The sequence below is a fragment of the Staurois parvus genome, unplaced genomic scaffold (assembly GCF_062004578.1).
Source record: "Staurois parvus isolate SC_StPar_1 unplaced genomic scaffold, SC_StPar_1.0 ptg000089l, whole genome shotgun sequence".
Lineage (NCBI taxonomy): Eukaryota > Metazoa > Chordata > Amphibia > Anura > Ranidae > Staurois > Staurois parvus.
This window is the reverse complement of record NW_028317885.1, coordinates 759,769-785,507: the sequence shown is the minus strand read 5'-3', so window position 1 is coordinate 785,507 and position 25,739 is coordinate 759,769. Positions and strand designations below refer to the sequence as shown.

At 43.0% G+C, this 25,739-nt stretch overlaps 1 protein-coding gene across 9 annotated transcripts in view; it reads right to left on the bottom strand.

Annotated features, from left to right (window-relative positions):
• Nucleotides 1–25,739, bottom strand: part of LOC149468331 (uncharacterized) — a 654,932-nt gene that overhangs the window by 222,964 nt on the left and 406,229 nt on the right. For 2 of the 9 annotated variants that reach the window (XM_089670290.1, XM_089670291.1), the window contains 2 exons: nucleotides 23,186–23,307; nucleotides 17,521–17,572 (listed from right to left, as the gene is read on the bottom strand). The exons of 6 other annotated variants lie outside the window; for them this stretch is intronic. The gene's annotated coding sequence lies outside the window, so the exon portion shown is untranslated. Of the gene's footprint in view, nucleotides 1–929; nucleotides 1,043–17,520; nucleotides 17,573–23,185; nucleotides 23,308–25,739 lie in introns of those variants that run through there. One more of the 9 variants, XM_089670293.1, reaches the window with a different exon arrangement.

The window sequence follows — 25,739 nt, the reverse complement described above, 5'->3', positions numbered from 1 at the left end:
TACACCCATAATCAGGGTGTAGCATGTATTGAATGGACCGACCCCCCCAACCCCCCTGATCTCCGTTGGGACAGCAAGTGGGGGATTTTCTCCTCCATGACGCCGAAGGGGCGGGGAAGGGGGAATGACGCCGAAGGGGCGGGAATGATGCTGAAGGGGTGGGGGGGGGGGGGCGGAATGACACCGAAATGGCGGGGGTGCTGGCGCTGAAATGGCAGGGGGGGGGAAATGACGCTGAAATGGCGGGGGGGGGGGGGGATGACGCTGAAATGGCAGGGGGGGGTGACGCTGAAATGGCGGGGGGGGGAATGACGCTGAAATGGCAGGGGGGGGGAAGTGACGCTGAAATGGCAGGGGGGGGGGAAGACGCTGAAATGGCAGGGGGGGGGGGATGACGCTGAAATGGCAGGGGGGGGGGGATGACGCTGAAATGGCAGGGGGGGGGGGAGAAAATAACGCTGAGGGGGCAGGTGGGGGAGACGCTGAGAGGGCAGGTGGAGGGGGGAGACGCTGAGGGGGCAGGTGGAGGGGAAACGCTGTGGGGGCAGGTGGGGGGGGGGGCGCTGAGGGGGCAGGTGGGGGGGGGGGGGCGCTGAGGGGGCAGATGGGAGGGGGACGTTGGGGGGGCAGATGGGGGGGCACTGATGGGGCAGGTGGGGGGGGGGCCCTGAGGGGGCAGGTGAACGCTGAGGGGGCAGATGTGAGGGGGACATTGTGGGGGGGGGGGGGGCGCTGATGTGGGGGGGGGGCAGCCCCAGCTATGTGTGTCCCTATTACCCCCCCCCCCCATCTCCACACATGACCTCCTATCAGCCTTTCTATACAGACAATCCCCCCTACCTTCTCCACAAAGCCCCCCGACCTCCTCTATGCGCCCCCCGGCCTCCTCCATCCACCTCCCCGACTCTCCTGCCCTCTGTCCTCCTCACCTGCTCAGCTCAGCTCCCCCCCCGGAGGCCATCATCCCCGCCCCGGCCGTTCCTTTCCTGTTCCCCTCTCAGCAGCTCCTCTCCTCCGCCTCCCATAGACTTTACATAGCTAAAGATGGCCGCCGTTTTCTCTGTATGGAGCCGACTGGGAAGGGAGACATCTATGGCGAGGAGCGGTATTACACCTGAGACTGCCATCTTCTGGCAGAACTCTATAATAACCATTAAATAGCCCCAATTCTGTGTAATTCTCTGTAAAATCTATAAAATGATAGAACATGGATTTGGTTGTAGTGTTACATGAGCGCCATATTGCCAGGCAGAGTGACAAGGCCGGAAAAGTGACAGTTGGTGACAGTTGGTGCTGAGTCAGCCTGAGGCCTGTGCTGGTAGCTGTGGCGATTGCATCCTCAGACTGTGCCTCCTGCGACTGACTGCGACTCTTCTCATCTTTATTACAATACATTGCGATTTCCTTACTAGTGTTCTTCATATTAGATATATTTAAGCTGTTTTCAGGTACTCCGGCATCAATTACTACCAGGATGCCGCGATCTTCACGCCGTCCATCTCGTGGAAGGCCATCACGTCAGGAGGGCGGAGAGTCTCCCATAGCCCATCGGACGAGGTCCAGAGTGCAACAACGGCAGAGACGGGAGGACCCCGCCATCAGACGGAGCCGATCTCCAAGAGACCGCAACAGGGCTGCTGAGCACCACCCAGAGCCACAGGGAGCACCGGCCATGGAGCCACAGAGAGCACCGGCCATGGAGCCACGCGGCGAGGACCAGGTAATTTGTACCATTTGTTTGGCAGATTGTGAAGATGGAGACGAAAATACTACCCTACCCTGCGCTCACCAATTCCACGATCGCTGCATCCAACAATGGGTTCAACAGAGTGCTACCTGTCCCATCTGCCGGGAGGACGTTCCTAACCCACCAGAGGACCAGGATTTCAACAATCTGAGAGAGCAACTAGATGACATGGGAATCGACTACGTCATCGATTATGAGAACGGCATTGTACACTATTATTTATAATATTATCAGCTTAGATGTATTTATGATATTATATATTTTAAGAGTTTTTCTGTCTTGTAGAAGGTATAGTATTTAATGCTTTGAAAAAAAAAAACAAAAAAAACAAAAAAATAAAAAAACAAAAAAAAACCAAAAAAAATATATAGTTATTGAATATTATTATTAGTATTATATATTTTAAAATATGTTCTTTATTGTAGTAGTCTAATAGTTTATGCTTAAAAATTACTTGTATTATTATATTTTTATTGTTATTATTATTATTATATATTTTAAGATATTTTCTGCTCATAGTAGTTAATGATTTAAAAAAAAAAATCCAAAAAAATATTGTTATTGTATATTAATATTATTATGATGATATATTTTAAGATGTGTTCTGACTTGAAGTTGTTATAATAGTTTATGCTTTAAAAAAATAAAATAAAATATATATATATATATATATAGTTATTGAATATTATTATTAGTATTATATATTTTAAAATATGTTCTTTATTGTAGTAGTCTACTAGTTTATGCTTAAAATTACTTTTATTGTTATTATATTTAATATTGTTATTATTATTATTAATATTACAAATTTTAAGATATTTTCTGCTCATAGTTAATGATTTACAAAAAATACAAAAAAAATTGTTATTGTATATTAATATTATTAGGATGATATATTTTAAGATGTGTGCTGGCTTGAAGTAGTTAGAATAGTTTATGCTTTAAAAAAAAAAAATATATATATATACATACATATATATATATATATATATATATATATATATAATAACATTTTTGGGGACATATTTGATTTAAAAATTGTTTTATTGAGTTACTGTTTTATTGTTAACCAATGCCGTTTTCTTTGCAGGAATGCCATTTAGCTGCAGCACCGACCTGTTTATTCTGACAGCAACAGGAACTTGCTCTGAGAATATACATACGTCAATGTGGGCAGCGCTGCTGGATGAGATTTTTCATCCGCAGTTAAAAAAAGAGCATATATGCCGAAGCATAGGGGCCTGGGGTGGCCAGTGGGTGGATGGCCCCTATGCTTCGGTATATATTTTTAAAACAAATTGTTGGCAGAGATTCCTTCATCCACATCGACCGATGTGAATAGAGGAATCTGCTAGTTTTTTTTTTTCGTTCAGCCCATGGGCTGAACAAAAAAAGAAGAACGTTTCATATGTGCCCACCATTAGAAGTGGGTGGATGTAGGGAGGTATTCTAATGGTGGGCATACCACACACTTTTTCTGGCAGAGATTTCTTCTTTTTTAATTCAGTACACAGGCTGCATAGAAGAAAAAAAGAACATAGCATATATACCCAACGACGTACTGGTACATCACCGGACTTTGAGTGGTTATATCAGGATCCTGGTATAATTTTTTTCAGCTGGCGATCGGTTTTCATGTAAAAGCAATCCTAGTGGCTAATTAGCTGCAGGATTGCTTTTACAAGAGAAGATGCCCCCCCCCCACTGTTTCTCAGGCTTTCCCGTCGTTCCATCGGGGGAACCTGAGAATGCAGCCGGAGTTTCTGCCAGCTAACCATAGATTTGACTGGAGACCGGAATGGTGCCAATCATCTCCATAGTCTAAGAAATCAGAAGCTTACCAGCATTTCATCACTTCAGTTTTGCAGGATATAAACAGCACCATTTGTAAATTGGGAAAGCATCTGATCACACCGATCTTGGTGAGGTTAGATAATGTAAGAGCAGTCAGAGTCAGACCCCAGATTTCTCAAAAATGAATGTATGACAATGTCCATCGCAGTTATAGGGGATATTTGCATTCCCTGAGATAGCAGTAAAAGTGATTAAAAAAAAATGAAAGGGACAGTGTAAAAATAATGTAAAAAATAAAAAAAAAACTTTAAACTCCATGACAAAAACATTTTTTTTTTTTTTTACACAAAGTTGTCACCTAAATTATATATTGCTCACACAAGCCATGGGTATATGTGGAATTACATATACAAAATACATTCTGCTACATCTCTTGAGTATGAGGGTACCACATGTGAGAGACTTTAGCAGTCCAGCCAAGTACAGGACCCCAAAATCCAATATGCTCCTTCAGGCGTTTAAAGGGCTTTATTTACTCATTACACTTCCTGACTACCTATCACAATTTAGGAGGCCCTGAAATGCCAGGATAGCACCAATTCCCCCCCCAATGATCCCTTTATGGAAAGTAGATACCCTAAGAAATTTGATAAGAAGCATGGTAAGTATTTTTCAGATCTCATTTGTTGCCACAAGTTTTTGGAAAATGAAGAAAGAAAGCAAAAACATATTTTTTTTGGTTTTTTTTATATTTCAAAACCTTGTGAGAAAAAAATTAGATTGGCAAAATACTCACCATGCCTCTTTTTAAATTCCTTGGGGTGTCTACTTTCCAAAAAGGGTTTATTGAGGGGGGGGGAGGGGGGTTAGTGCTATCCTGGCATTTCAGGACCTCTGAAACTGTGATAGGTAGTGAGGAAGTGAAATGAGGAAGTTACGCACCGTCAAGCTTTCAAAGTGGTCATTGGATTTCAGGCTCCTGTATGTGGCTAGGCTCCCAAAAAGTCTCACACATGTGGTACCCCCACACTCGGAAGAAGAAGCAGAATGTATTTTGGGGTGTAATTCCACATGTACCCATGGCTTGTGTGAGCAATATATCATTTAAGTGACTAGTGACTGGTATTTTAGCAACTCAAGAAATGTGATGGGCAGTCAGAAAGTAAAAGCTGTGTGAATTCCATTCTCTATACCATAGTTTGAAGATCCTATAACTTTCACACAGAGCAATCAATATTCACTTACTGGGATTTTTTTTTACCAAAAACATGTAGCAGAAAAATAGCACAAAAAAATAAAAAGCGCACAGGTGATCAAATACCACTGAAAGAAAGCTCTATTTGTGTGAAAAAAAGGAAGGAAATTTCGTTTGGGTACAGCTATTTTCTTTCTGTTGTAGTTAATAATTTGAAAAAAAAAACCAAAAATTAAAAAACAAAAACAATTATACCGTTATGGTTTCTATTATTAATATTATACACTTTCTTGCTTTGAATCTAGGAGCCAGCTAAAAAGAGTTATGAGACATTTTTTTTTAGCTTAGTGTAGGTTGCCAGCATCTGGAACTTCACGCAATAGGATCTGCCATGCGGCAATCATTGCAAAACAGCACCATGTTTTTAGGCGCCATTGAAAATGGAACCTGAACCTGCGTTTTGCGATCACAGTGATTCTACTGCAATCCCAAACACCCAGATGTGAATGGAGCCACCTTAATTCACATATGCAATTCTAGATTCATTTTTAAACTCACAGATTCGCATGAAAGGCTAGATATTTTGTGTTCCTATTGAGGTGGTCCACACAGATGTGATCCACACGCACTGTGTTTTGGGTGCCATTATGAAAAGGGTCCTGTGCAAGTTTGTAGCTGTGCGTTCCAGACTCGCAAGTGATAGAGCAGACTGGCATATGGAGATAAGTGTTCACATAGGATTGCTATTGACAGAAGTTTTCCCATTGATGTCCGTGGGAGGCGTTTTCCCATAGAAGTCCACGGGAGACGTTTTTCCATTGAAGTCCACGGGAGACTTTTTTCCATTGAAGTCCACGGGATGCGATTTCCCATTAAAGTGCACGGGACACGATTTCCCATTAAAATGCACAGGGCACGATTTCCCATTAAATTGCAAAGGGCACAATTTCCCATTAAGCTGCAAGGGGCACGATTTCCCATTAAACTGCATTAAATCAGGAGTGGGGGGGTGAAAGAGAAGTAGTGATGTGGTCTGCATCATCGAGCAGGTGCGGCCTAATTTTACAGCGGGCGTTAAAGAGACATTGTTGCACCAATGATCTCTGTATGCTATACTGTATGTATGCTGTCCCTGCCTACCACGTAAAAATCTTCCCCAGTGAAAACTTTACAACTTTTATTCCCTAAAAAACCAACACCCATCACTCACCTATGCACCTCCTATCCACTGCTCACCTCTCCCCCATGTCCAAAGCTCTCCTCTGTACCACTGTTCAAAGCTCACGCCTGTCCACAGCTCACCCCTGTATCCCTCTCCAAAGATCACCTCCATATCTCTGTCCAAAGCTCACTCCTGTAACCCAGCCCACAGCTCACTTCTGTACCCTTCTCCAAAGCTTACTTCTGTACCCCTGCCCACAGCTCACCCCTATACCATGACCACAGTTCACTTCTGTACTCCCTCTCCAAAGCTCACCTCTGTACCCCTGCCAAATCTCACCCCCATACCCTGTCCACAGTTCACCTCTGTACCCTACCCACAGCTCAACTCTGTACCCCTGTCTATGGCTCACCCATGTACCCTGCCCGCAGCTCACCCTTGTACCCCTGTCCACCTCTCACCCCAGTACCCTGCTCGCAGCTCACATCTTTACCCCTGTCCACCGCTCACCCCTGTACCCTGCCTGCAGCTCACCCCAATACCCTGGCTGCAGCTCACCTCTGTACTCCTCTCCAAAGTTAACCTCTGTACCCTACCCACAGTTCACCTCTGTACCCCTTTACATCGCTCACCCCTGTACCCTGCTCGCAGCTCACATCTTTACCCCTGTCCACCTCTCACCCCTGTACCCTGCCCGCAGCTCACCCCAGGACCCTGCCCGCAGCTCAACCCAGGACCCCTGTCCACCTGTCACCCCAATACCCTTCCCGCAGCTCACCCCAATACCCTGGCTGCAGCTCACCTCTGTACTCCTCTCCAAAGCTCACCTCTGTACCCCTGCCACAGCTCACCCGTGTACCCTGCCCACAGTTCATCTCTGTACCCCTTTCCATCACTCACCCCTCTACCCTGCTCGCAGCTCACATCTTTACCCCTGGCAACCACTCACCTTTGTACCCTGCCCGCAGCTCACTCCTGTACCCTGCCCGCAGATCACTCCTGTACCCTACTCGCAGCTCACCCCAGCACCTTGCCCAAAGTTCACACCCTGTACTCCTCTCCAAAGCTCATTTCTGAACCCACCAGCAACAGAAGAATTTACTTTTATGCTAAAATAAATATTAATGTTAAACTTTCACCAGTGCTCATCTCTGTCCTCCACTCTTTTCTCATCAATTCTTACTTCTGCACCCCTCACCTTATCTGCCCACACATTAAAAAGATCAGAGAGCCAGAATAGAATTGCCAGGCTTAGTAGCTGATAAGCTGGAGGGTGGTAGGGCGGGATGGCTTACTAGCTGATGAGCGGGAGGGAGGGCAGAAAGTGCCAGCGCCTCGTGTGTGGACACTGCACACTCCCCATTCAGAGGTGCAGAGATAAAGAGGCTAGTTAGAGCTGAAGCTGCAAGTGCTTAAGTCACTGGAATGAATGATGTGAGTGCCGTGCATTCTTTCTGCACTGTGTGCAAGGGCAGGGAGAGCTGTAGAGAGCCGCCCGCTGGGTTAGCTCAGCTGTGCTGTCACAGGGGAGCCGGGCAGTAGATAGTGGTGAGCACAGGGCTAGTGTTGGAAGTAGCAGAATGCCATTCCGCCATGTTCCAGCTGCAAAAAAAAGCCCTGAATATCTCACTTTACTAGTTTCTTCCCCGGCCAGGAACACAAGGACCAGGAAATTACATTTTACATGCCACTTCTGGCTCATTAACAGAAAGGGAAGATCCATTTACTGATCTTCCTCCCATCTACCCAGCGGCACACAGCATGCTGGTTCTCGGTTCGCCCATGGGTGTAGAATCTGGAAATCCAGGGAAAGGAGGAGCTAAGATTGCTGGTGGGTGGATATCAGAAGAGAAGGTTTAGGGCCACCTTTTAGGAATAGTTCACCTTTCCACCAAATCTGTCAATGCACATGTTCACCTTTCAGAAAAAAATGTTTTTTTACTCTATTTCTATTTTACAAAAAAAAAAAAAAAAAAAAAAAAAAAGGATGGTGATTGGCCGGCTGTAAGGGGTGGAGGAGGCCGGATTTTTTTTTTTTTTTTTTTTTTTTTAAGCATCTTGCAAAAAAGAGAAAGTAGCGTGATTGGCCGGCTATAAGGGGAGGATGAGGAGGCAGGATTCTGTTTTGTGACACTAAATGATATCTTTATTTTTCAAAACAATCCGTACACATCTATCACTTAATGTCTGTATAATCTATTTTTCTGCCTCCATCTAACATCCTCTGTGAGCTCCAAAACATCTCCTTTTCCCTCTCACTTCTGTTTTTGAAAATAACATGCGAGGTGAGACCGGCATTTTCCGAGATATGTGGAATCAATCTGGCAGAAGTGCTTGAGTGCAACTAGTTGTTTTTTTTTTTTACACATTTTTTACTAAACTTTCTAAACTTTTTATTTTTCTATCACATAGGGACAAAAGATCCCTATGTGATGTATTTTTGGTGACAGGTTCTCTTTAATGAGACATTAGGGTCTAAAAAATCCCTGATATCTCACCTGCGCTTCAATGAAACTAATAGAGTGCAGACTGCACTCCACTAGTTTCTTCACCAGCCATACTGGCTGGGGAAAGTGACATTTTATATGTCGCTTCCGTGTCATTAACAGAAATGGGAGATCAGCAAGCATTCTGTAAGGACTTGGGTCTGAGACTGTGACTTCTGTGATGCCCGGCTGTGGCTCTTCTCGCTGTGCTATCCTATGGACAACCTTGCCTTGCAGCTTGTTTCTGGGGAACCTTGAACTCCTTTCTCTACCCACGGACTTCCTGATTTAAGCCATGTCCCTACACTTTCTATTAGCCAGATTATTTTGTTCTTCTCCAGCCCGTATGTTGCTCCTTTCACTACTGTTGTCTTCTGTATCTTCACTAACGCTCGTTACTGACCTTGGCTTGTACTGTATATCAACTTCACTTCTGTTCAGGGGCGGACTGACCATTTGGGAACTCGGGCAGTGCCGGAGGGCCCAGTGTCAGAAGGGGGCCCCATGAGATGCCACTGGTACCTTTCATAGGCTTTTTTGGGTGTGGTTTGAGTGTGGGCGAGTACACAGGGGCCCCATGATCCCCTATTGCCCGGGGGCCCCATGAGTTGTCAGTCCGCCCCTGCTTCTGTTTGATCCCAAACTGAAACCATTCATTATCAACCTTTGGCTTAATGCTCGACTTCGCTTCCACTTAATCCCAACCGTAAACCACTTCTTACTGACCATTGGCTTGCTTACTGACTAGCTTTCTGCTTGATCCCTACCTGCTACATCTGCTACCACACTCCGGCTTAATCACCTCCTGGTGGGGTAATTCTGAGGAGCACGAGCTTGCACTAGCATGCAGCAAATACTATCTCCACAATCACACCTATATTAAGATTAAGGGAAACCCATAGGGAGATCCATAGGAGGCAGAGGAAATTCATCATTCAATTACTAGAGATCGGCATGCTTAACAATGATTTCTGGTATGAAGGAGATTTTTGTCCAGAAAAAAAGCGTGGCAATGGGCGCAAAATTTGCACCTAGCCTAGCAAATATGTTCATGGCGAGATGGGAACATGAAGAAATTTTTGGGAAGGTATGGAAAGGGTTAAGAACATGGAAGATATTTACAGATGATATCCTGGTGATATGGAGTCACTACAGGTTTTTTTTAAAACACAGAAAATAATCCACACGGAATCGGTGTTTCCCAGACTATAATTGTTGAATCAGTAAATTTTCTAGATTTATGTATTTTTAAAGATAATGAGAGATTATATACAAAAACATATACTTTAACCACTTGCCCTCCTGAGGATTTACCCCCCTTCCCGACCAGGCCTCTTTTTGCTACTCGGCGCTACAATAATTCAACTTATAATTGCGCGGTCATGCAATGCTGCACCCAAACGAAATTTCGGTGGTATTTGATCACCTGTGCGCTTTTTATTTTTCACGCTATAAACAAAAAAAAACAAAAAATTTTGAAAAACGATATTTTTTACTTTCAGCTATAAAAAATATACAGTAAACTCAAAGTTAGTTATAAATTTAGGCCAAAATATATTCTGCTACATGTTTTTGGTAAAAAAAATCCCAATAAGTGTACATTGACTGCTTTGTGTGAAAGTTATAGCGTCTACAAACTATGATATAGATACTGCAATTTACGCCATTTTTTTGCTATACAGCACTGCACTAGTTTAACGGACAATTGCGCGGTCATGCAATACAGTGCATAAATTAAATTTACATGCTTTATTTCCCACAAATTGAGCTTTCTTTCGGTGGTATTTGATCACCTTTTTTTTTGCGCTATAAAAAAAAAAATTCTGACAATTTTGAGAAAAAAAAACAATATTTTGGACTTTTTGCGTTATGGCGTATACAAATGGCGGGAAAGATACTGGGATTTTTTTTTTTTATTATACTAATAATGGCGGAGATCTATGACTTATGGCGGTGATCAGTGATTTATGACAGTGATCAGCGACTTATGGCGGGACTGCGGCGGACATTTTGACACGGGGGGGGGAACTGACTTGGGGTCATTGACATCCCCAGTGACACCAATACAGTGAGCGCAAAAAAAAAAACCACGGAAACTGTACTAATGGCACTGGTGAGGAAGGAGTTAACTTTTTTTATTCAGTGAAAGGGTTAACTGTGTGAGGGGAGTGTTTTACTAGGGGACGGGGGTGTGTACTGCACAGGAACACGTTGATACGGAGAGATAAACTCTTCTCTCCGGATCAGCATGCCAGGAGCTGACAGGGAACTGACAGAAAGCAGAGGTTCAGTGTAAACACTACAGCCGTGCTCTCTGTCAGTGATTGCCGCTAATCGCCGGGAAAGGCAGGTACTGACACCCGCGGCTGCAATCGGTGGTGCAGGTATGTCGGTGGCGCGCCTCGCACGCACCCCCTACCTGCTTTGCAAAACCACGTTTTAAAAAGTGGTTTTGCGCAGCCGTGCCGCCCTGCCACCGTATTTCTACAGTGGCTGGTCGGCAAGAAGTTAAGGAGACAGATAAGAATGAATACATTCCTACCTCCAATTGTCACCATCCACAATGGATTCAGGGGATACCGAAGGGGCAGTTTAGTCGCATAAGAAGAAATTGTTCGAGGCTTACGGATTAGATTGATCAAACTGAACTGATTAAACAAAGGTTTGTTCAAAAAGGGTATGATCCAGGTAGATTGGAAAAACTGAGATTTGAAATCAGTAAAGAATACATGAGGGACAGGAAGATAAAAACACTAAAAGAAAGGAGACCTAAAAAAGAAGATATTAAGCTGGAATTTGCTTTTATTTCCAACTTCAGTTGCCAATATGGAGATGGAGGAGATTATGTGCAAGTATTGGCCTATATTAAAAAGGGATAACATTTTGGGCCCATTGTTACTGTCAGGGATCGTACCCTCGCCGACGCACATCTATTCGCTGGAGCCGGATCCCTGTCAGCCGTGGCGATACGCATGCGCGGGAGTGTGTGGTTATGCGCATGCACACCGGCGTGCACGTCATCGCAAAGCAGGCTATTTAAATCCCAAACACACTTTAGCCTATGCCTTCTGGTCTACAATGTGATGTACTCCATAACCTGATTCTGTTGCCTGTATCTGATCTGACCCTGACTAAGAAAGAACTCCGCCTGCACCGACCCGGCTTATCCATGACTATCCTCTTGCCTGCTCCCTTGTACCTGATCTACCCGATTGATCCTGACTTGGCTTGTCTGATGCTGCTGCACCTACGTTCCTGTATCCGTACCTGGCCTGTATCCTGGTTACCGCCATACCTACCTGCTACTGAAACTACGTTCCTGTATCGTACCTGGCCTGTATCCTGGTTACCGCCATACCTACCTGCTACTGAAACTACGTTCCTGTATCGTACCTGGCCTGTATCCTGGTTACCGCCAGACCTACCTGCTGCTGAAACTACGTTCCTGTATCGTACCTGGCCTGTATCCTGGTTACCGCCATACCTACCTGCTGCTGAAACTACGTTCCTGTATCGTACCTGGCCTGTATCCTGGTTACCGCCAGACCTACCTGCTGCTGAAACTACGTTCCTGTATCGTACCTGGCCTGTATCCTGGTTACCGCCAGACCTGCTGCTGAAGCTAGGTTCCTGCATCCGCACCTGGCCTGTATCCTGTTCGCCGCCATACCTACCTGCTGCTGCACCTACGTTCCTGCATCCGCACCTGGCCTGTATCCTGGTCGCCGCCATACCTACCTGCTGCTGCACCTACGTTCCTGCATCTGCACCTGGCCTGTATCCTGGTTGCCGCCATACCTACCTGCTGCTGCACTTACACTCCTGCACCCGCACCTGGCCTGCACCCGGATCTTCTGAGTCATCACCTGCCTACAGTCATTTCAAGACCCACCAGGCACTCGTGCCACTCCTGGCTTGGTGCCCTCTGACCCCACTATCAGGGGCTCCGAGCGGGAGTAGAAAGAGGACGCCCTCCTCTCCACGTCAGGCTCCCCAACCAGGTACATGACAGTTACCAAATAAACCTGGGTTTATATATAGAAAGGCATCGAATCTACAGACCAAGCTGGTTAAAAATATCATTTCCCCTCCAAGGAAAAATCCAATTAAGATGTTTGATCTCAAAGGGTTTTTCCCATATAAAAAGTGTCATTTTTGTAAAACAACAGGGATGAAAACTAGGAAAATAGAGAGCTTTATTTCACAGGTTATGAAGAAAGAATTTAAGATTGATTAGTTCATAACATGCACTACCCCTTATGTGACCTACTTATTGGAAAGTTCATGTAACTTCAATATGTAGGCAGAACGACTAGGCCACTGTATAAAAGACTCAGAGAACATGTCTAATATGAAGAAGGGGAAGAAGGACCATAATTTGTCCAGGCATTTTAGAGACGTTCACAAATGTGATCCAACACAATAACGATTTTGTGGAATAGATAAAGTGGAGGGACACTGGAGAGGAAGTAACACAATTACAGAAATCTCTAAAAATGAAATGTTTTGAATTTTCCAACTGGACACTTTGAAACCTAAAGGTCTGAATGTTGATCTGGACCTTAATTGTTTTATTTCAGACACAGAAATAGTTTTATTATATATTATATTAAATAGGGATTTAAGTCTAAATTTTATAGTTGTCCACGTCCCATCTCCTATACCCAGCTCTGGGATATTAGCATACTGGTGGAGTGTAATGGTAATTACTATTTATATTCTAGATGGGCTTTTAGCTCATTACAGAGATATCGTTTGGATGACGAGTTCTATTAGTTTCTAGTCTATTTTAGTTATTTTAGAATAGATATTTAGGGGATTAGGAGTAGTTGCCTTTCTGCTGGATTATAGGTATTTTAGATTAACTATTGGTATTTTAATACATGGTAATTGGGTTTTATCATAACTGTGTCTAGGTGCCTTATTTGTATTTTTAAACTCATTAATGTTTAACCAAAATTGTATAGTTTTATATAGGGGTTAAATATTCTCATTTATTTGTCCACTAATAGATTTACGAGGTAATATGCCATGGGGATTATTTATAGGATTCATTTGCATATAGTGTTATGGATATTGTATATTAATAACAATTAATTTATTCATATTTATTTATGAGATAGTCGGGGGATTTTTTTTAAAATTGTGTATTTATTATTATTTATTTATCTAATATTTATTTGAATAGTGGATGGATAGTGCATATACAATTGATACCACTAGATGGCGTTGGGTATACTATTATGCATTGCTGCTCTTGTAATTGTATGTAAGTATATATGTGCGGGTATAGAGTGTTATGTCAGTTATGCCCCCCTGATATGTATATAGAGCATTATACATACTTGCATTTATATACTGGCCCATTTGAGTTGATGGTTTTCATTTATTTTATCAGTGGGCTAATGCCCTATTTCAAGACGGCGCAATTGGTCTGTGTTAAGGGGAGGAGTGAGAGTATATAAGTGGCCGCCGATCTGACGTACACACCCTTTGTGAAGAAGTCGGAAGTGACGAAACGCGTCAAGGACGTAACGTCGGACATAGACGTAGACCGGAAGTTGCGGAGTGGCCATCTTGATTGAAGTTAATTCACTGATTGACGTTTTTTCTGAGGATTCATGTTCCCCGCAATGGAGGATAATGTGTTTTACTATTGTTTTAATTGTAAGCATAACTTTAATAAACTAGACCCTTTTTCTAAGACTTACTACACTCTAAGGATCTTGTTCTTTGACCCATGTCATGATGCCATATGGAGATTGAACAGGGCAGGGATTATCAGATGAGGAGAGCCATTTATACTTGTGGAAGTGTTTAGTCCGGTAAGGTGCATGGTGTGTAAGGTGACGGGGAGTGGATTCACATTACACTAATGCTGTGAAAAATAAGGGGAGCACTTTTTGGTTTCCCAAAGGATATTGCACAATTATATGTTTTTTGTCGGAGGTAATACCGATGGGAGAAAAGGACGGCTTGGAGCACCAGTTTTTGTGGATTATTATGAGAATAAAAGTAATTTACAAGTTTTGATAGGGTAAGGGTGTTTAATACAGCCGCTTAGATGTGGACACTGAGTGGCTTGACACTTTAATAGCACCGGGTGGTTATTATATTCCCTAATGTTTTGTGGGGTAATGCAGTATGTAGAATTTTCTTTTTGAGGAACACATGGATTGTCAGGGATCCCCTCGATCCCTGCCGCGATGGTCCCGGCGCAGGCGCACTGCTCCGCCCTGTACACGGGCACTAGGTCCGGGCCGGCTGCGGCGTTCGAGTTCGCGCATGCGCAGTAGAAGCCGCGGCCGCCCGCTGGGCACCAATGGCAGCGCAGGGCAGGATATTTAAATGTCCCTGAGCTGTCATTTCGTTGCCTTCTGGTCTTACCTGCTTCCTGTGATTCTGAACCTGTGCCTTGTAAGTTTATTGACCCGGATTGTTCTTGACCTGCTGATTTCTCCTGCCCAGACCCTTGCTTTGCCTGACCTCTCTCCCTGGATGCCCCTCATTAGATCTGACCTACTGTTGCTGACCTGGCGTGTGACCCGACGATTCTCTGCCTGCTCCCTTGTACCTTACCGTCCTCTACGTTACCAACTCGGCCTGTCTGACTTCGCACTTGCTCAGCCATCCATCCATCCATCCCATCGGGGTCACCCGACCTCCTCACATCTGGCTCTCCCTGGTTGGAGCCCCTGGCGAACACCCCTACCACTGACAGGTGTGCTCAGTAGTGGCGACCTGGTCTCGGGGTACTACAAGTCCATCCCCACCATCAGGGGCCCTGGTGAACAAGTACCCTGGGGCTTAGACTCCGCGCTCTGGGCACGCCTGACCAGTGGAGTGCTAGTGGTGCCTCTCGGCGGTCCCTCACATGGATATAAAAATGCCTTTATGAAGGTGAATTAATTTTAGGAGCACAAATTCACATTGATTTAAGGATATCACGGACGTCAAGAGACTGTTTTCCTAAATACTATCTCCACCATCAGGAGCTCTGGTGAAGACCGGTTGGTACTTAGACCCTGCACCTCGGGTAAGCCTACATCATCCATTAGGATGACCTGCCAATGTAATTATCCTGCTGGTCTGTGGGAACCTCTCTACTGCTATACCTACTGGTCTTCGGGCCTGACCCCAGGCCAAGACCTATTCACTGATCTACCTCCCCTCTACCCAGCAGCATCAATCATTCTGGTCCTGAGTTTCAGATGGGCACAAAAAGTCCGGAAAAAAGTACGGGTGCATGGGGTTAACAGGCATTCTTGGGGGCATGTGGAAGAAATCCAGCAGAAGTGCTTAGGTATAACTTTAATTTTTTACACAATTTTTTCTAAGTCTTTTTTTCCCCATCACATAGGGGACATAAAGTCCCTCATGTGATGCATTTTTGGTGACGGACTCTTGATGTCTCACCTGCTCTGCAATGAAACTAATAGAGTGCAGTTCTCGTGCTGGCTGGGAAAAGGGACACCACCACCTAGAAGTAACTCTTATATGTCCCTTCTGAGTCATTAACGGGAAGGGGAGATCAACAAATGGACATTCACAGATCTCCCTAACATCTAGAGAAAGTTTGGGTCCACTATAATTTAATAAATAATCATAAAAAATAATAATATAATAATAATAAATTTAATTCAATAATATAATCAAACCAAAAACACTGAAATTTGAAGTACAGAGGCAAATTCGCACATCGCTGAGCCAAGTCGCAAAATCGTTTTCAGTGTCTGATGACGAATTTCCCCACGAATCATTATCACTCAATTCTGCAAGTGGTTCTGATTTACTATCGCTGTTCTAAAACCGCTTTTGACGTAAAGGGACGCTTCTTGGACGCCATGGACTTTTCTAAGTTTCAAGGCAGAAAGAACAGTCAAAATGCAGGCAGGGCGCAGGACAAAGCAGTAGGGACAAAATATATGTGAAATGCATTGAAACAGCAATGACAGCAAAAATGACATTTTTAAAAAATTTCAAATTTCCCGCCCGTACGTCCCGATGTCACAGGGACCGGAACACGGAAGACGGATGCCGGCATCGGCCGGAGGAGATGGCCGGGGACGCTGCAGGGGACACATCGCGGGAGCGAAGGACAAGGTAAGTGCTGCAGGGACCCCCTTAGCAACTCCGCATGGTAAGCCCGAGAGTAGCTTGGGGTAACCGCTCTTGGTATTGAAATTTTACCCCGAGCTACACTCGGGAAAACCGCTAAGGAGGTTATGCATCTTGCAAAAAAGAGAAAGGAGCGTGATTAGCTGGCTATCAGGGGAGGAGACCAGATTTTTTTTTTTTTAAGCATCTTGCAAAAAAGAGATTGACTGGATAGCTATAAGGGAAGGAGGAGGCCTGATTTTTTTTTTCTAAAACAGGTCTGGTTCTAAAATGCAACTCAACAGACATGTTATGAACAAGCCTTTATTTAGAATTACTGCTCTGGATGGTGCTAATGTGAGACCCCTTCAATATAATGTAATGACCACCCAGCCCAGAGAATGAGTATATGCAACTTTCTGAAAACAGAACTAAACTTCCATTGCCATAATCAGTGAGCAGGCAGGCTTTTTATTGCTAAAGAGACATGCAGTGTTTCTGCAGTAAAATATAGCTGCCCGCCTGCCCGCTGTCTTCTCTGGCTATGTAAACTGAGCTGCACATGCGTATGGTCACTGTGTGCTGGGATGATGACCTCCTGAGCATGTGCAGAAATGACTTCATCCTGCACCAGCCAACGAAGATGGCTGATAGCTAACACTGCCAGGGGAATCATATGCACGGTCGTGTGTGAAGATATGCGCATGTGTATAATACAACTCTCAAAAACAAGAACTGGACTTGCCCTAACTCATGCACATGCGTAAGCACATTAACATGGTCAGCACACTCACGCACATGAGCTTGAGCGAGCATGGGTGTTTGGCACCCACTTGCCTGGTTGCGGTGACATTCAGATGGTAGGGTTAGAATTTGGCGTAAAAAACATGAAAGCATGAATCCATCCTGCCTTGTATCCTACGGTTCAGGCGGGTGGTGGTGGTATAATACACACACATCAATTCAGGGAAGTCAAACCTCTTGCTCTATATGTTGAATTTATTCCAGGTAACAACTGCACAACAATGGTTGAGCTTACCTGCACCTGGTGAAGAGTGGGGACACTTGAAACGGTCGTGCAACTGTTAAACCTGAAATGAATTAAACATATTGAGTGAGACATTTTGGAATGCAACGACTTTCCTGGATTGATAGGTCTCTGTGACAGTTTGGAGCCTGTCAGTTACCGGCTATATTTATATATACTGTATCTCTAATCTTACAAATGTATCGGGCTACATTGGATCCAGTCAAGCTCTGTATATATATCTCCAAGGGCCAATTATACATGACAGAAGCAGAGCACACTGGAGAGTGCAGATAAAACCACTTTAATAAAGAAAACATTTACATTTTACCTGCATATAAGTGAGTTGATCAGTGCCTATCACCAGAATCTGCTCATCCTGAGGTATACCATATTCCAGTTAACTATGGAAACTTTCCCCCAATTGTTTGGGATTTTTACAGGCAGAAATACTCAAATATGAATAAAAGTAAAACAATTTTTTGTAGTTTCACAATAAATAAAACAATACTTATAAAATACAGTTATAGCAAAAATTACTAGCACCCCTACATTTCTGTCAGACAATGCACCACTTCGCCCCAGAACATTGTTGCAATTATAAATGTTTAGGCATTCTCATATTTATTTCTTTTGTTTGTATTGGTATGAGACATAAAAGTGCAGGAACAAAAAGCCAAATCTGACACATTAAATGCAAAATGCCAAAAATGGAATGGACAAAATTATTGGTACCTTCAACCCACCAGTTACAGTACATAGGGAAAACTTGAAATGTACAATTTGTCATGCAAGACCCCAAGCGTTTCAGAGTCATAATGCTCCTTCTTAAGTGATATTTCTGCATGAAAGATAGTGTGATCTATGGAACAGAAATTGCAATTGCTCTTTATGATAGATGTCTGCACAGATAAGGGCAAAAAGCATCCATCTAAGATGATAATTAGTATTGGATGTTGGAACAGAAGACAATTTTCTACAAGAGAAACAAAATGTATAAATATATATATCAAAACATTCCTTTAGAAGTATATTAAAGTAGAGGCAAATATTTCAGTGGGGGGGCATTAAACAGAGGCTCCCAAGTCACCAAAACAAACATATCCACCAAGTCAATATACTCACCAAAATGTAATCGATCTTATTTATTTTGGTGATTTGGGTGCCTCTATTTATTGCCCCCACTGAAATATATGCCTCTACTTCAATATACTTTCAAAAGAAAATCTTTGATTGAGATATATATATATTATACATATTATATATATATATACACAGTATATATATATATATATATATATATATATATATATATATATACACACACACACACATACATACAGGTATATAACTTGTATAGAATTCTCTTCTGTTCCACCATCCCAATACTATTTATCATCTTATATGGATGCTTTTGCAATTATCTGTGTAGACATCTATCATGAATAGCAATTGGTGGGGTGTTTTGCAATTACGTCGCTTTTCACATTTTTTTTATTGTATTGACTGATACTAATGCAGCCTTCTTTACTTACCATATCACTTAGGCGGCCCCAGTGACTGTTTTTAACTTTTCACTCACTATAGTGTGAGCAGGAGCGGACTGACCATTTGGAAACTTGGGCACTGCTCGAGGGCCCGTGGTCAGTAGGGGGCCCCATGAGATGCCCCTGGTACCTTTTTCATCAGCTTTTTTGAGTTTGGGCAAGGACACAGGGGCCCCATGATCCCCTATTGCCCGGGGGCCCCATGAGTTGTCAGTCCGCCCCTGAGTGTGAGTATTGCATTCTTATATAGATATATTGATTTTGATGCATCGTATATATAATGATATTCTATACATTCTAAAATTGCAATTTCAGTTCCATAGATTACCCCACTCTCTATTCAGAAATACCCCGAAGAAGGAGCTTTATGACTCTGAAACACTCGGGATCTTGTATGACAAATTCTACATTTCAAGTTTTCAAAGTGGCACATAATTGTGAAGTGGAAGGAAAATGAGAAATGGTTTTCAAAATTTTTTATAAATAAATATGTGAAAAGTGTGGCGTGCATTTGTATCCAGCCCCCCGGAGTCAATACTTTGTAGAACCCCTTTAACTGCAACTACAGCTGCAAGTCTTTTTGGGGATGTCTCTACCAGCTTTGCACATCTAGAGAGTGAAATTTTTGCCCATTCTTCTGTGCAAAATAGCTCAAGATCTGTCAGACTGGATGGAGAGTGTCTGTGAACAGCAATTTTCAAGTCTTGCCACACATTCTCAATTGGATTTAGGTCTGGAATTTGACTGGGCCATTCGAACACGTGAATATGCTTTGATCTAAACCATTCCATTGTAGCTCTGGCTGTATGTTTAGGGTCGTAGTCCTGCTGGAAGGTGAACCTCCACCCCAGTCTCAATTCTTCTGAAGACTTTAACAGGGTTTCTTTTAACCACTTCAAGTCCGGACACTTTCACCCCCTTCCTGTCCAGGCCAATTTTCAGCTTTCAGCGCTATCACACTTTGAATGACAATTATGCAGTCATGCAAGACTGTACCCATATGAATTTTTTAGCATTTTTTTGAGACAGATAAAGCTTTATTTTGGTGGTATTTATTCACCATTGGGATTTTTATTTTTAAGCTATATAAATGAAAAAGTCCAAATATTTTGAAAAAAAGTGTTTTTCTTTTAACGTTTTGCAAATACATAATATTTCATCATAAATCTTGGCCAACACTTATTCAGTTATCTTTTTAGTAAAAACAAATAACCCGAATTAGTTTATAACCAAAAATTATAATTTAAAAAAAAATTATATTTTAATATTATTTATTTATTTTACATACTGTCACCCTAGCAGTACAGTGTCACCATGGTGACAATATACTACTTGTGGGGGTGATGAAGATTTTTTTTTTTTTTACACTGATTGCCTTTACACCCATAAAGGCTGTAAAAGCAATAATTTCTCCTTCTCTCTGGCTGCATTCTTGCAGCCATTGAGAAATACTGTGTGAGCTGTGATTGGTCACAGCTTGTCAAATGGTACAAGTGTGTTGTGAATAGCCTTCTACCATGTGACCTCTGTGATCATTCACAGATGTCACACGTAGTAAGCAATGATGTCAGAAGTAACATCTTGCTTACTACTCTGCATGTGATCACTGATTGGCTAATCAGTGATCACATGATCGGGACCTCACACGACGATCGGTGTTCCACTGGGTCCGGAGGACACTCCCAGGGAGCGCGCACACCCAGGGAGAGGGCCACCCGCCCATGGGCTGCCACCGTCCGGCCCTTTATATACAACGGCCGGACGGCAGGTGGTTAAGATTGCCCTGTATTTGGCTCCATCCATCTTCCCATCAACTCTGACCAGCTTCCCTGTTCTTGCTGAAGAAAAGCATACCCACAACATGATGCTGCTACCACCATGTTTCACGGTGGGGATGGTGTGTTCAGGGTGATGTGATTTGCAATGTTAGTTTTCTACCACACATAGCATTTTGCTTTTAGGACAAAAAGTTCAATTTTGGTCTCATCTGACCAGAGCAATTTCTTCCACGTGTTTGCGGTGTTCCCCACATGTCTTCTCTCAAACTGCAAACTGGACTTCTTATGGCTTTCTTTCAACAATGGCTTTCTTCTTGCCACTCTTTCATAAAGGCCAGATTTGTGGAGTGCACAACTAATAGTTCTCCTGTGGACAGATTCTCACACCTGAGCTATGGATCTCTGCAGCTCCTCCACAGTTACCATGAGCCCCTTGGCTGCTTCTCTGATTAATGCTCTCCTTCCCCTGCCTGTCAGTTTAGGTGGACGGCCATGTCTCGGTAGGTTTGCAGCTGTGCCACTCTTTCCATTTTCGAATGATGGATTGAACAGTGCTCCGTGAGATGTTCAAAGCTTGGGATGCTTTTTTATAACATAACCCTGCATTAAAACTCTCCACAATTTTATCCCTGACCTGTCTCGTGTGTTCCATAGCCTTCATGATGCTGTTTGTTCACTAATGTTCTCTAACAAACCTTTGAGGGCTTCAAAGAACAGCTGGATTTATACTGATATTAAATTATACATAGATGGACTGATTAGATGATTTCTGAAGGCAGTTGGTTCCACTAGATTTTACTTAGGGGTATCTGAATACAAATGCACGCCCCACTTTTTGAAAACCATTTCTCATTTTCCTTCCACTTCACAATTATGTGCCACTTTGTGTTGGTCTATCACATAAAATCCCAATAAAATATATTTACGTTTTTGGTTGTAACATGACAAAATGTGGACAATTTCAAGGGGTATGAATACTTTTTCTAGGCAGTGTATATACCATAGTTTGTGGATTCTATAACTTTCCTACAGACTAAATAATAAACACTGATTTGAGTTATTTTCACCAAAGAAATGTAGCAGAATACATGTTGGCCTAAATTTAGGAAGAACAATTATTTGTTTGCAAAATTTTATAACAGAAACGAAGAAAAATGTGTTTCTTTTTTCAAAAATGTTTTTTTTTTTTAATTTAGCAAAAAATAAAAAACTGAGTGGTGATTGGTGGTATTTAACTGCTTCCCGTTTGCCCTATAGCAGAAATACTGCTATAGGTCGGCACGGGTGCACAAAATCACATATATATATATATATATATATATATATATATATACACATGCGAGTTTGCATTTATAGGTAGGGGGCGCGCACTCCTTACCTGCGCCATCATTCGCGGCTGCGGCCATCAATCACCAAGTTCCAGCCGGTGATTACTCGTGATTACTTGCCGTGCCCGGTGATTGCCGACCATCTCCAAAAACAGTTCTCCTCCCTGTCAGCTCCTGCACACTGCTTTGCATGGCTGTGCAGCGAAGCACAAACACACAGCCCCTAGTGAAACAGCACACAGCTAATCCTTTGATTGCCCCACATGTTAACCCCTTCCTGTCCAGTGCCATTAGTACAGTGTCAGTGGTTTTTACTAGGGATATCAGTGACACCAAGTCAGTTTCCCCAGTGTCTGAATGCCCACTGCAGTCCCGCAGTCCTGCTAAAAGTCACTGATCGCCGACATTACTAGTAAAAAAAAAAAAAAAAGCCACTATATATACCGCCATTTGTAAACGCTATAATGTTTACATAAATCAATTAATTTACACGTATTGGGATTTTTTTTAGCAAAGACATGTTGCAGAATACATTTTGGCCTAAATTTATGAAGAAATTAGATTTTTAAAATTCTTTTACTGGACATGTTTAATAGCAAAAAGTCAAAAATATTGTTTTTTTTCTCAAAATGGTCGATCTTATTTTTTTTTTATAGCGCAAAAAATAAAAAACACACAGGTGATCAAATACCACTGAAATAAAGCTTAATTCGTGGGGAACAAAAGGACATAAATGGGTGCAGCGTTGTGTGACCGCACAATTGTCAGTTAAAGTAACGCAGCACCGCAATGCCAACAAATGGCATGGTCAGGAAGGGGGGGTAAATCCTCAGGAGGGCAAGTGGTTAAAGTCAAGATCTTTCCTGGACCGGCTGAGTAATGTCAGCTGACGGGGTTTTAGAAAACGTGTCACAGGAGTGCTGGACGAACTGCACTACTGTGATTCCCAGAAGTAGAGCCAAACGAGCTTTGGCTTTACTCCTCCTTTAATGAACCCTTAAAAAAAAAAAACTATGGCACTCACCTCAGTGACAATGTAGACCAAATAGGGGAGAGCTTTGTTCACTTTGGCGTTCTGTCTCTTTCCATTTTCTCCTTCACTGATTGTACCTCAAGTGCGACTCACAAATCCTTGCTCTTCATCATCTGAAACGCAATCAAATAATTCATTACTTGGATAACTCAGTAAAACATGTCATCTGTACAACAGAAGACCCCATTTGTGTGTGGAAGAGGGATAAAAATTAAATTATATCTGCAGCCTATTGGTCCTTTCCCCCTTGCATTGGTGGTCAAAGTAGTGAAAGTTACCCCCCTGCATTGGGGATCACCTACCTGATTACAAGACTTTATTTACATAGTTACATAGTTAGTCTGGCTGAAAAAAAACAAAAGTACATCCAGATAACCATTAATAAAAAAAAAAAAAGTTAAAATCCTATACCCACAGCAAAGCATGATCCAATTTTCTCCTGCAGGAAAAAAAATCCTTGCTGATCCCCCTGAAAAGGAAATCAGATATTCCCTGGATCAACTTTATCTATAAATGTTAGTATCCGGTTATATTCTGTGTATCTAAGAAAGAATCCAGGACTTTTTTTTAAAGCAATCCACTGAGCTGGCCAGAACCAACTCTTGAGGGAGTCTATTCCACATTTTCACAGCTCTCACTGTGAAGAAATCTTGCCATGTCTGGAGATTACATTTCTTTTCCTCCAGACGTAAAGAGTGCCCCCTTGTCCTCTGTGATGACCTCAGGGTGAATAACTCTACACCGAGTTCACTATATGAACCACGGATGTATTTATACATGTTGATCATATCCCCCCTAATCTCCTCTTCTCAAGAGAGAATAAATTCAGTTCCTCTAACCTTTCCTCATAGCTGAGCTCCTCCATGCCTCGTATCAGTTTGGTTGCCCTTCTCTGTACTTTCTCCAGTTCCCCAATGTTCTTTTTGTGAATTGGTGCCCAATACTGAACTGCATATTCCAGATGAGGTGTTACTAATGATTTGTACCGGGGTAATATGATATCTCTCTCTCTGGAGTCTATACCACTTTTAATACAAGAGAGGATTTTGCTCGCTTTAGAAACCGCAGCCATTACTACGCTTGTGATCGACCAGAATCCCCAGATCCTTCTCCACCATTGATTCCCCCAGTTGTACCCCCCCTAGTATGTATAATGCATGCATATTCTCAACCCCCAAGTGCATCAGCTTACATTTATCAACATTAAACCTCATTTGCCACATAGTTGCCCAAATAAACAGTGCATTGAGGTCGGCTTGTAAATTGAAGACATCCTGTATGGACGTTATTCCACTGCACAGCTTGGTGTCATCTGCAAAGACTGAAATGGGATTTTTAATCCCAGAACCTATATCATTTATAAATATATTAAAAAGTAAGGGTCTCAGCACTGAACCTTGGGGTACACCACTGATGACCTCAGACCATTCAGAGTATGAATCATTAACAATTACTCAAAATTACATTAACAAAATGTAAACAATGTCTTGGTTACCATGGTAAGCAAATGTAAACAATGTCTTGGTTACCATGCTAACTAAATGTAAACAATGGCTTGGTTAAAATGCATGTTATGGCAAAACTAGCTATTATTGATTTCTTATTGTTGTCTGTGTCTTCAATGGGGAGATTCAACATCTATCACTGTCAGGGCAGGGGCCGAGGAACGGACAGGCAGGCCTAACAACGTAACGCACTGGCTGACGACAACCACCACCCACAGACCGAAGTCCCTCAGGGCGCGGAGTCTAGGTCCCAGGCTGCCCTTCACCAAGGCCCCTGATGGTGGGGATGGACTTGACGCAGCCAGGAACCAGGTCGCGGCCCCCGAGACACCTCAGCTGCGGTAATGGCCGCCGCCAATGGCGTGTAGCTGGTGGAAGAGACAAAAGAGTAGTCAGACAAGCCGGAGTCAACAACAACAGGACAAAACAGTACAGGACAGCAGACGAGAATCACAGGTCACAAGCCGGGTTCAGCAACAGAGGGTCAGATCAAAGGAGAATACAAAGAATAGTCAAGACAAGCCGAATCAGATACCAGGAGAGTCAAGAGAGTCAGAACAGAGTAATAGCAACACAAAGACACAAGACACAAGAGCAAAGAGCATGTGCGGGCCACAGGCTTATATGTCATCAGCCACGCCCCTCTGGGGGGTGGACCTCAGAGACCTGAAGGCATAAAAAGGACTCCCATCATGCACAGCAGAATCCAAGATGGACGCCAGCACATGGAGTAACACAACCTCAGGGAAAAGGTAGGACCTTGACAATCACCAAGACAAAATCAAACATTTATGAACAAATCTTCACTGCCAGCTATAGTATCCTGACAGCCAGCTCCAGCAACTGTCAGAATACCTTATCAGCGGCTACATCCAATTGACTAAGGGGATTGTTCAGCTGATAGTTTTCCACCGAGCTCCTTTAACAAAAGTCAATTGAACAATCAATTTTTGTCAAGCTGGAAGATGTGGACAGGAGCAGCATGAATCAGCTGAAACTCAAGCCATGCATAGCAGCAAAAAACACCAATTATCCTGATA